Source organism: Eufriesea mexicana, unplaced genomic scaffold (assembly GCF_001483705.2).
Source record: "Eufriesea mexicana isolate 0111107269 unplaced genomic scaffold, ASM148370v2 scaffold2551, whole genome shotgun sequence".
In the NCBI taxonomy this organism is placed as follows: domain Eukaryota; kingdom Metazoa; phylum Arthropoda; class Insecta; order Hymenoptera; family Apidae; genus Eufriesea; species Eufriesea mexicana.
In genome coordinates, this window is record NW_016910623.1 from 852,682 (window position 1) to 865,697 (window position 13,016).

Genomic DNA, 13,016 nt, shown 5'->3' on the forward strand with positions numbered 1-13,016 from the left:
GGTATTCCTACTTATCAAAGGTTTAACGCAACTATCTTATTATAGACCTTACATATAAATTTATACCTATATAAACCTGTATATAAATTTAAATATATCTTTTTTATGGGTTCTGTGAGTTCTATCTAAAGATAGAAGTAAGGGGAAGAGGAAAGAATATTACATGGGATATAAATATTCATCCACTGGTTTTCTGATGATTTCTGAAACAAACACAAATTACAAACAATATAATAAAATGTGATAAAATTATTCATTCTACAATTAATAATTATTTTCGGATACGACTCACACACATTTAGCAATATTTATTGCTCTCCTTTTACTCAGTTCCATTACTTAATATCATTCCACTCAGCGACCCCTTTCATACTCACAGACACACGTATCAAAATTCAAGATAAAGGATTACGATAATCTACAAATGAATAAATCTGTAACAAACTTATATACTAGATTAGTAATTATGAAAGCAATGAAGGCTGAAAGAAAAATATGTTAGTCACAAAAAATCACGTTGTCTTATACATTTATACTAAAATGAAACTAGTTAATGAATATTTTATGAATAAAAAATCTGAAAATATAAATGAAAAATTATTCACGAATTCATTAGGATTTGTGCAAAGTAGATTCGAGCATTTATAAATATATACTGTACTGGTAAAAAATTTCCAATACAACTATCGCGAAAATTATGCATGCATAATGAGCATAATGAACAATCAGCATTACTGATTTTTCATCTTTCGCTCAACAATAAACTTTTCATTCTATTTACTTAAATAATACTCTAATAAACTGAAAATATACATTGACAAGAAGTAAGTATATTTTTCAACAGTAATTTCTGAAACAAACGCTGCGATAGTAAAGGGTGCTGAAAAAGAAAACGTGGTAGCCAGAAGGGATACCAATTTTCCACTGGATGAACCCGGGAAAACCGCGAGTGGAATATCCTTTCTATTTCGCAACACTAATTTGCTTCATTTATTTATGAAATAGAAATTTCTCAAAAACAATCGCGAAGAGTGCTTTATTTCAATTACAATGATAATTAATTTACAATCGACCAAAAAAAAAAAAAATAAAAAAAATAAAAAGAAGGGTAATCGCGGTAGCAAATATGGAATACTAATAAAAAATACTCTATGCACTCGTATTTAAAATTACGCAACACTACAAACGAAAGATTCAGGACCAACTAGGTCCAAAACAGCTGCTGATAGACCACGCTCGTGCAGCTCTTGTTGCTACAGCTGGTGATTACATAACAGGAACATTTCCACCATTTCAGTGGAATATTTTGGACATTTTGTATACGCAACACTACTTGAAAAACGCGATTATTCATTGACGCAACGCTAACTAGAAAATTATTTATGAAAATTATTTCTGCCTCTGCATGCAAGAAAAGTTACTACTCACATCCCGATGAGCACAAATCAGGAAACAAATCTAAATTGTAATATAATTATCAAAAAAGGTTCAATAATTTATAATAAAAATTGAAAAAGACAATCGCGATATCAAATTCGCAACACTAAACCAAACACGATCATCGTTTAATCGTAACGCTAAAGCAAACACGATCTTCATTTTATCGCAACTCTAATTCAAACCGCAATTATCATTCGCAACACTAATAAAAATCCGCGGTTTGTCCAATTGCCGATGTGTAAATCGGCCAATAAAGGATTGTTACTACTACTACTACTACTGCTACTAAATTCGAGCATAGTGACAAAACAATAAGAATCACTTTCCATCCAAAGGATGGAAAACCATTCTTAGGCACCCTCTTCCGTGACAATTGTCGGGTACCCTGGCTTTAGCCTCTTCTCTCTTCGGGCGCCATGCCCGCTGAAACTTAAATCTATGCTCGAGATTCTCTAATCGAAACAAAAATAAAAAAAAAGACAAATCGCGAAAGCTAAACGACACGCACGTGATCGATGAACGATCACAGTGCAAAACCTCGAGCGTTTTACGTTCGTTTCGAGCCAACCCGCGACCGCGACCGCGAAGGCGACCCAAAAGGGCGCCAAATTTGAAACATCGATAGGTAAAGGCGGAAGACGAATGACAACCCTCATTCGTGCCAACTTCACCGTCGATTATTCAAATTATGAATCCGGAAACAGGTTGGTCACGCGAAAATATGACCCGCGACCAGAGACTGTGACAACCTGCTCCGGCCCTACCTACTTATAATTATTAACAAACACACCAGACGGTAAGTTACCTACCTACCTAACCCTATATTTAAAAGATTGCAAAGACAGGCATTCCAACACACCACACTCCACGGTTCTCACACATGACACCCGGGCGCAAGGGTCCTACACTACGGTCTACGTCCCGGGACGCATCCGACACCCGAGTTTGGCATACAACTTACACACTCTAAGGTTACGTACCATTTCCTGAAATCGACTCACGTAGGCTAGTGACCATTGCGTCAAATTTTATATTTGATATTAATAATAAAAATGGGAGGCAGATGCGCATATGTAATGTTTAAACATATGCGATGTTAGAATAAACGAAACGAAATTTGAAATTATTGTTCCAATTTGATAGTAGGATTAGCGACGCTATTACATTGAGTAGTAATCTTTGCCGATTACTATTTTGAATTAAAATATTTATGTCTCCAATAATATATATTGTATGTGGTGTAATGAAGCCGACGCAATTCCACAGCCTAACCACACGTACTCCATGTGGAAAATACGTCGTGCACGATACACTAACGCAACGTGAGTCGCCGAGAAAACATTATGAACTTATAGACTATAGTCATCATACCCATTGCCTTTCCCCCACCCACGTAGCACCTGAGCACGTGAGTGGGTTCCTGGCAATGGACACGGAAGGGGTTAAATCTGAAAATCCTGAGCTAAAATGTTCATTAGTATATTTGTTATATATCTAAAGGACTAATAATTACTTTGCATTAATTCGTTTTACTTCAAATTACGAGAAAAGTATTTTACTAATTCAATGTATTGTGAATATTGAAAATTAATTTATAATATTGAAAAGAAATATTGAAAAATAAAAATAAAAGAATATTGAAAAATAAAATATTTATGAAAATAACCTTAGGCGATTCTTTCATCAAAGCAAATTTTCTAAAATATAAAAATGGAACATAAAGCTTGCTTTAATTCCAAAATCTGCCTATCGCGATGTTTCTTCTTGCACATATGTAATACATTCTTGTACGTAAAGTATTGAACTTTCAAATTATTCTGAATTTATTTATCTACTTTATTTATTTTTATTTATGAATATATTTATATGAATCCGTATATTCATAAGTATATTTGTCTTTTACAAATATAATTGAATATATTTAATTCAATATATTTTGAGTTTACAAAGAATTATGGTAAATTTATTTCCAATCACAAGTATTCAAACTAGTTATCAATATCGTGCCAATAATATAGTTTCATTATTACATCTGTTATATTATTGGAATTCAAAAACGCGATGTGCAAGAAGACCTAGCCTGAATTAAAAAATAGGAAATACAGAAAAAATGATATTATTCACGGGTATAATAAATACCCGTGGGTCACTATGCTCGCCAAAAATTCTACGTAATACAACCAGTCACCCGTGCCGATTCGGATCTTTCATCCTACGACATGATTGAGTGACCGGAGGAACGTAATGCATGCGACTCACAGTTAGATGCGTAGAATTTCACCATAAGGACTGTTACCGTGAGGAACACCACCGTGAAGAGCGCCAACAGGAAAGTCGTCACAGAGGAGTAGTCATTGGATCCATAGTAGAAGTAAATGCGGTGGAAAATCTGGAAAGAACACAAACACTATAACTTTTACTGAAAACCGATTGTTTATGGAAAGCAATTTAACAAAAGGCGAAATCTTATTTAACTTGAATCGTTAATGAGATTTAATAAAAATTGCAGTATGCGAAGAATGAGATTAATTAAATTATAGAGTACAGTGATACTTACGTTTTTGGCTTCTAGAGCACCGTGTGAGTCCTTTCCAGAGCAGCAGTGGAGTTAATACCGGAAACGAAAAAAAAAGAAATTAAGAAAAAAATAAAATATAAAAGACTATTGACACACCCGCTTAAGTTATAATCTGGAAGTAAAGTTGCATTAGAAGAGTGGGTGGTGGGGTGAGTAGGAAAAGGAAGTAAAATATATTTTCATATTTTCCTTCTCTTCCCTATTAAGCGTTTGTTCAGAAAAATACTGCTATCTCCCTAAAGTAACTTTCAGTATCTAAAAGTGGAATATGAATATAAATAAGATTACTTTATGAATACCATGAATGTAATAAAATTAATTGCCCGTTAATGTTCGTCTTACGCGTGTAAAGAATGCTTTCTTGTAATAAATTTTACCATTATAAATATTCGAAGATGCTTGCAACAAATCCAAATTGTTCATCTAAATGTGCTAGAAAAAATGATTAAAAATATCCGAAATAAAAAAGAAATTATTTAATCTTTCCTAGTTTCATTTTAGTATTCGTAAAAAAAAATAAAAATTATTTACAGAATAACGGTGCAAATTTTACCAATAACGCAGCAAAGTAGAAATGTAATCGTATATATACGTGTACCTCGTTTACAACAAACGAAATATTTGCAGTCTGCGTTTAAATATTATTCAAGAAGCCGGTAAACAAAATGGCTTTCTAACCATGAGCCATTGTCCTTTCGAAATTGTCCTCAGATTAAACATCTTTCATAGGATCTATCTAGACAAAAATGAAATATTTTTTTAGGGTATCCCGACTTATATAATAATTAAATAATTGTTGGAGGTATTCTCACCTATATAATAATTGAATAACCTTTGGGGGTACGTCTATCTATATAATAATTGGATAATTTTTGGGGGTATTCCTACCTATATAATTATTAAATAATTTTTTGTAGTATTGTTATTCATACAATAGGTAAATAATTTTTGTGGTATTCCTGTCTAAATAATGAATGAATAATTTTTGGGGATATTCCTACATATATAATAATTGAATAATTTTTGGGGCAATTCCTACTTACATAATAATTGAATAATTTTGGGCGTCTTCCTACCTATATAATAATTGAATAATTTTGGGCGTTTTCCTACCTAAATAATAATTGAATAATATTTGTGGGCATTCCTACCTATATAATTGAATCATTTTTGGGGTGTATTCCTACCTATATAATATTTGAATAATTTTTGGGGGGTATTCCTACCTATATAATTGAATAATTTTTGGGATGTATTCCTACCTATATAATACTTGAATAATTTTTTTTGGGAGGGGGGACGGTGTATTCCTACCTAGATAATAATTGAATAATTTGGGGGGGGGGGGGGGATATTCCTGCCTATATAATAACCAAATAATTTTGGGGCGTTTTCCTACCTATATAATAATTGAATAATTTTGAGGGGTATTCCTACCTATATAAAAATTCAATAATTTTGCGGGGTATTCCTACTTATATAATAATTAAATAATTTTGGAGGTATTCCTACTTATCAAAGGTTTAACGCAACTATCTTATTATAGATCTTACATATAAATTTATACCTATATAAACTTGTATATAAATTTAAATATATCTTTTTTATGGGTTCTGTGAGTTCTATCTAAAGATAGAAGTAAGGGGAAGAGGAAAGAATATTACATGGGATATAAATATTCATCCACTGGTTTTCTGATGATTTCTGAAACAAACACAAATTACAAACAATATAACAAAATGTGATAAAATTATTCATTCTACAATTAATAATTATTCTCGGATACGACTCACACACATTTAGCAATATTTATTGCTCTCCTTTTACTCAGTTCCATTACTTAATATCATTCCACTCAGGGGCCCCTTTCATACTCACAGACACGTATCAAAATTCAAGATAAAGGATTAGGATAATCTACAAATTAATAAATCTGCAACAAACTTATATACTGGATTAGTAATTATAAAATCAATGAAGGCTGAAAGAGAAATATGTTAGTCCCAAAAAATTACGTTGTCTTATTTATTTTTAGTAAAATGAAAGTAGTTAATGAACTTTTTATGAATAAAGATTCGGAAAATTAAAGTAAAAAAAGTATGCACGAATACATTTTTATTTGTGCAAAAGTGAATTCGAACATTTATAAATTTATACTTTACTGTTAAAAAATTTCAAATACGACTATCGCGAAAATTATGCATACAGTTACTTGCATAATGATCAATCAGCATTATTGATCCAAAAAATATTGAAGGAAAATTTTACTGACATGATTGCGACTGATTTTGCATCTTTTGACCAACTATAAAACCTTCAATCTATTGATTTAAATAATACTCTAATAAATTGAAAATTTTTATTGAAAAGAAATAAACATATTTTTTAACAGTAAATTCAGAAACAAATGCTCTGCTAGTAAAGGGTGCTGAAAAAGAAAACGCAGTAGCCAGAAGGGCCACTGAAAAACAAATTTCCACTGGATATGAACCCGGAAAAACCGGGAGTGAAATATCCTTTCTATTTCGCAACACTAATTTAATACCTTCATTTATGAAGTACAAATTTCTCAAAAACAATCGCGAAGAGTGCTTTATTTCAATTATAATAATAAATAATTTACATTCGACAAAAAAAAAAGATAAATAAATAAAAAGATACAAGAAAAAGAAAACTCGCGGTAGAAATATGGAATACTAATAAAAAATACTCTATGCACTCGTATTTAAAATTACGCAACACTAAAGACGAAAGATTTAGGACCAACTAGGTCCAAAACAGCTGCTGATAGACCACGCTCGTGCAGCTCTTGTTGCTGCACTCGATGATTACATGACAGGAACATTTCCACCATTTCAGTGGAAGATTTTGGACATTTTGTATACGCAACACTACTTGAAAAACGCGATTAATCATTGTCGCAACGCTAACTAGAAAATTATTTATATACGTAACATTACTTGAAAAACGCGATTATTCATTGACGCAACGCTAATTAGAAAATTATTTATGAAAATTATTTCTGCTTTTGCATGAAAGAAAAGTTACTACTCATATCCCGATGAGCACAAATCAAGAAACAAATATAAATTGTAATATTATCAAAAAAGATTCAATAATTTATAATAAAAATTGAAAGAGACAATCGCGATATTCAATTCGCAACACTAAAACAAATACGATCATCGTTTAATCGTAACGCTAAAGCAAACACGATCTTCATTTCATCGCAACTCTAATTCAAACCGTAATTATCTTTCGCAACACTAATAAAGATCCGCGGTTTGTCCAATTGCCGATGTGTAAATCGACCAATAAAGGATTGTTACTACTACTACTGCTACTGCTACTAAATTCGAGCATAGTGACAAAACAATAAGAAGAATCACTTTCCATCCAAAGGATGGAAAACCATTCTTAGGCACCCTCTTCCGTGACAATTGTCGGGTACCCTGGCTTTAGCCTCTTCTCTCTTCGGGCGCCATGCCCGCTGAAACTTAAATCTATGCTCGAGATTCTCTAATCGAAACAAAAATAAAAAAAAAGACAAATCGCGAAAGCTAAACGACACGCACGTGATCGATGAACGATCACAGTGCAAAACCTCGAGCGTTTTACGTTCGTTTCGAGCCAACCCGCGACCGCGACCGCGAAGGCGACCCAAAAGGGCGCCAAATTTGAAACATCGATAGGTAAAGGCGGAAGACGAATGACAACCCTCATTCGTGCCAACTTCACCGTCGATTATTCAAATTATGAATCCGGAAACAGGTTGGTCACGCGAAAATATGACCCGCGACCAGAGACTGTGACAACCTGCTCCGGCCCTACCTACTTATAATTATTAACAAACACACCAGACGGTAAGTTACCTACCTACCTAACCCTATATTTAAAAGATTGCAAAGACAGGCATTCCAACACACCACACTCCACGGTTCTCACACATGACACCCGGGCGCAAGGGTCCTACACTACGGTCTACGTCCCGGGACGCATCCGACACCCGAGTTTGGCATACAACTTACACACTCTAAGGTTACGTACCATTTCCTGAAATCGACTCACGTAGGCTAGTGACCATTGCGTCAAATTTTATATTTGATATTAATAATAAAAATGGGAGGCAGATGCGCATATGTAATGTTTAAACATATGCGATGTTAAAATAAACGAAACGAAATTTGAAATTATTGTTCCAATTTGATAGTAGGATTAGCGACGCTATTACATTGAGTAGTAATCTTTGCCGATTACTATTTTGAATTAAAATATTTATGTCTCCAATAATATATATTGTATGTGGTGTAATGAAGCCGACGCAATTCCACAGCCTAACCACACGTACTCCATGTGGAAAATACGTCGTGCACGATACACTAACGCAACGTGAGTCGCCGAGAAAACATTATGAACTTATAGACTATAGTCATCATACCCATTGCCTTTCCCCCACCCACGTAGCACCTGAGCACGTGAGTGGGTTCCTGGCAATGGACACGGAAGGGGTTAAATCTGAAAATCCTGAGCTAAAATGTTCATTAGTATATTTGTTATATATCTAAAGGACTAATAATTACTTTGCATTAATTCGTTTTACTTCAAATTACGAGAAAAGTATTTTACTAATTCAATGTATTGTGAATATTGAAAATTAATTTATAATATTGAAAAGAAATATTGAAAAATAAAAATAAAAGAATATTGAAAAATAAAATATTTATGAAAATAACCTTAGGCGATTCTTTCATCAAAGCAAATTTTCTAAAATATAAAAATGGAACATAAAGCTTGCTTTAATTCCAAAATCTGCCTATCGCGATGTTTCTTCTTGCACATATGTAATACATTCTTGTACGTAAAGTATTGAACTTTCAAATTATTCTGAATTTATTTATCTACTTTATTTATTTTTATTTATGAATATATTTATATGAATCCGTATATTCATAAGTATATTTGTCTTTTACAAATATAATTGAATATATTTAATTCAATATATTTTGAGTTTACAAAGAATTATGGTAAATTTATTTCCAATCACAAGTATTCAAACTAGTTATCAATATCGTGCCAATAATATAGTTTCATTATTACATCTGTTATATTATTGGAATTCAAAAACGCGATGTGCAAGAAGACCTAGCCTGAATTAAAAAATAGGAAATACAGAAAAAATGATATTATTCACGGGTATAATAAATACCCGTGGGTCACTATGCTCGCCAAAAATTCTACGTAATACAACCAGTCACCCGTGCCGATTCGGATCTTTCATCCTACGACATGATTGAGTGACCGGAGGAACGTAATGCATGCGACTCACAGTTAGATGCGTAGAATTTCACCATAAGGACTGCTACCGTGAGGAACACCACCGTGAAGAGCGCCAACAGGAAAGTCGTCACAGAGGAGTAGTCATTGGATTCATAGTAGAAGTAAATGCGGTGGAAAATCTGGAAAGAACACAAACACTATAACTTTTACTGAAAACCGATTGTTTATGGAAAGCAATTTAACAAAAGGCGAAATCTTATTTAACTTGAATCGTTAATGAGATTTAATAAAAATTGCAGTATGCGAAGAATGAGATTAATTAAATTATAGAGTACAGTGATACTTACGTTTTTGGCTTCTAGAGCACCGTGTGAGTCCTTTCCAGAGCAGCAGTGGAGTTAATACCGGAAACGATAAAAATAAAGAATTAAGAAAAAAATAAAAAATAGAAGACTATTGACACACTCGCTTAAGTTATAATCTGGAAGTAAAGTTGCATTAGAAGAGTGGGTGGTGGGATGAGTAGGAAAAGGAAGTAAAATATATTTTCATATTTTCCTTCTCTTTCCTATTAAGCATTTGTTCGTTAATGTTCGTTATATGAGTCTAAAGAATGATTTCTAGGAATTAATTTAACCACGTATTATAAATATCCGAAAGCATTTGCAACAAATAAAAATTTCGGAACTAAATGTGTTGGAAATTTGTTTGAATGATTAAAAATATTCGAAATAAAAAATAAATTTTGTTAATCTCTTCTACTTTCATTTTAGTATTCATAGGACAAAATAAATTTTATTTCAGTAATAATTGCGTAAATTTTACCAATACCGCAGTAAAAGGACAAAGTATACGTATATATACGTATATCTCGTTGACAGTAAACGAAAGATTTTCAGATTGCGTGCAAAAAGTATTCAAGTGACCAGTACTGGAAATGGCTTCCTTCCCATGAGCCCTTGTTCTTTCGAAGTTGACCTTGAGATTGACCAGTGAATCTGTACAAACGAAAATCAAAAATTGTAGGACATATTTACAATATAAACCATAAATATATTGAAATTAAGTGATAATCGAACTCAAATATCTACTGTATCAAAAGGTAATGATTCAAATTAGCGGTAATTTCAATATTCAAATATGCAATCAAAGACGAAATACAATTTGAAAGACTATTTAATTTTGCCATTATAATACGCGATAAACTATTAAACTAATCTTAATATATACTATTATCGATATACCGAGTAAGTGAAGCTAATGTAATATGCAAATGACAAGAAAATAGTAATAAATGTATTCTACGTTCAACAGGTCACGCACCTTATATGCGACGATACGTCTTATCTCCACGACTATCGACAGTTGAATGTCACCCCGAGCAACAGATTGTCTAGCACGTTCGCAATTAGGTGGGGTGACTTCGGTTCCCCCACCACTCAATATTTTATGGCCTACGTGACTAAACTGGACTACGTTGTTCAATAATTATTTAATAATGTTATTTGTTGATCAATTAATACTAAAAATTGTTCATTAAGTATATTAATACTTTTTCTTGTCTTAATTTGTTCCTTGCTTCTTAAAACTAATAATTATTTCTATTAAAACATAATTATAAACATAAAGACTCCAATTTTTGACAATTAATAACGTTTTAATAGATTCCTTTATTAGTAGTTAAACTGACCAGTCAGAATCGTAGGGGGCATAATAGAATCCTTGATTTGTTGCGCAGTCGGTATTTCAGAACGTTGGTCTCGTAGACTCAGGTAAAACAGTGAAATGCATCTTTACCTTCGTTGATACTACCGCGATCGGTATCTCAGTGCTAGAACGCCTCTTTCTTCAATCATTATTACGTACTTCCCGCCAAATCATAAACTCATGGTAACATGTGACGTCTTGCGGCCATATCCAGTATTAAACTAAATAGTAATCGAAGATGAAGTTGAAAATCTCTTTCCGTTTGGTGTTCATCTCGTTCGACAATTAACAAGTTATCATAACCTCTTAACGTTTGGCATACGGTAAGCTCAATAATCACGTATATTAAAGAATATAACGTTACAATGAAAAGTATCTTTTCATTCTCATAGCTACGATAGCTCGATAACTGTACTTTTCTACAATCTTGCAATGCTTGGTTATTTTATGCTCATAGGAAAACGTCAGAGAAAGGAAATATATGTGACTGAAAACATCGTTAGAGACCAGTTTAGTGCTGCATCAGTTCCTGTCCACGTATTGAATTTTCATGATAACGCTGAAACTGCGCAGAAAGTGTTGCAGTCGACTCGTATCACTAACGAAGATTGCTCATTCTAAAAGCTAGTTCTACCACTCGATGCTCGTCTCGTGCTTATTCTATATATACACGGTAAGAATACTACTGAATATCGACCACGTACTCTTCACGTTTGTCCTTTCTGCCCCTCTACGTGACGCATCACAGGATAAACTGAAACCTGGCTTACATTACGAGCAGGTGGAGGCGCCGGTGTCAGTAAACCTCCGGTCGCCTTAAAGAGCGGATCGCGTCAACGAATGTCTCTTCTTTCACGAGACCTCGGTGAACGAAAGTCGTGGAAGTTCCACCTGATTTCGACAATGAAAATCAATTTTCGGCTTCATCGTGCTAGTTCGTGAATGAATTTAATTTCACGTGCCCTTCGAACCATGCACTGGGAAGGTTGATAGCGAAACACGTGTGATTCAGAGGAAATTCAGGTAACATCTTTGTATTGTGCTTTTTACTATATTACCAAAAATGATTTTGTGCGTCGATCAAACTGTAGGAGGTGGAAAAATTTTCGAAATGGACGTCTCTGAATATTCGTGGAAAGAAATTTTGTTGGAAATTATAATTTAGGAACTTGATATTGTATTTTGGACACGGTACCGGTATGGGAAAGACACGTTATCCCAGATGCTTTCACGCACGCGGACACAGGGCATTAATGTTCTTTATTTCTGGAACATTTCCCGAAGATGACGACGACAGGATCTCGTTTGAACTTCCTCGCTGCGTCCCTTTAAGGAAACGCCGGTTCTGCATCTCTCTGACTCTGACGATCCCTCTAATGCATTTTCGACCGTGAAAAAAAGCTTAACGAGACGAGCAATTTCATTCACACACGGCTGGCTGCAAAAGAGGAACACGCAAACACGACGAATCAGGGCAAGTAGCCTTTACACACATACGTACGCGTGTCGGGAAGCTTCTGCTAATAAACCAACACACAAGAGTTCGCCTATGTTGGCAAAAAACCAGCGATCGTTACTTTTGTGCCAATTACAGCAATTATAAGATGGTGTGTTTTTTTTCTCAATGCAAAATCACTCGGCATGTTTTCTCGTGAATGATTACACAGACATTATTATCCCCCGTTTGTTGCATACACAATCGTGGAACACACCGGTCTACTATTGTTCTTTTGAATGAAAACCCTTGCACGACGGAACGAGTTTATTCGGAAAACAAGCCGTGGAATCGGGTCTATTATTCTTCCACGTTCTGTTCACGATGAATAATAATTATGAAATGTTCCGTGGGACAAAGGAGCATCGGCGTATCGACAAAGAGAATTGCAAGTCTGCGAACAAAGTCTTAAGTACTGGTAAATTTTCTGGCCCGATTCAATTAACGCTGTCACAGAATCTTCCTGGAGATTACATTCTTTGTCAAGAGTGCATTGGCGACTAATAATACAACGAAAGA

At 33.9% G+C, this 13,016-nt stretch overlaps 1 protein-coding gene across 3 annotated transcripts in view; it reads left to right on the plus strand.

The window, feature by feature from the left end:
• The window catches only part of mwh (multiple wing hairs), a 56,315-nt gene that overhangs the window by 5,766 nt on the left and 37,533 nt on the right, over positions 1–13,016 (plus strand). The window contains exon 1 of one of the 3 annotated variants that reach the window (XM_017903900.1): positions 11,626–11,675. The exons of 1 other annotated variant lie outside the window; for it this stretch is intronic. The gene's annotated coding sequence lies outside the window, so the exon portion shown is untranslated. Of the gene's footprint in view, positions 1–11,625; positions 11,676–11,829; positions 12,026–13,016 lie in introns of those variants that run through there. One more of the 3 variants, XM_017903899.1, reaches the window with a different exon arrangement.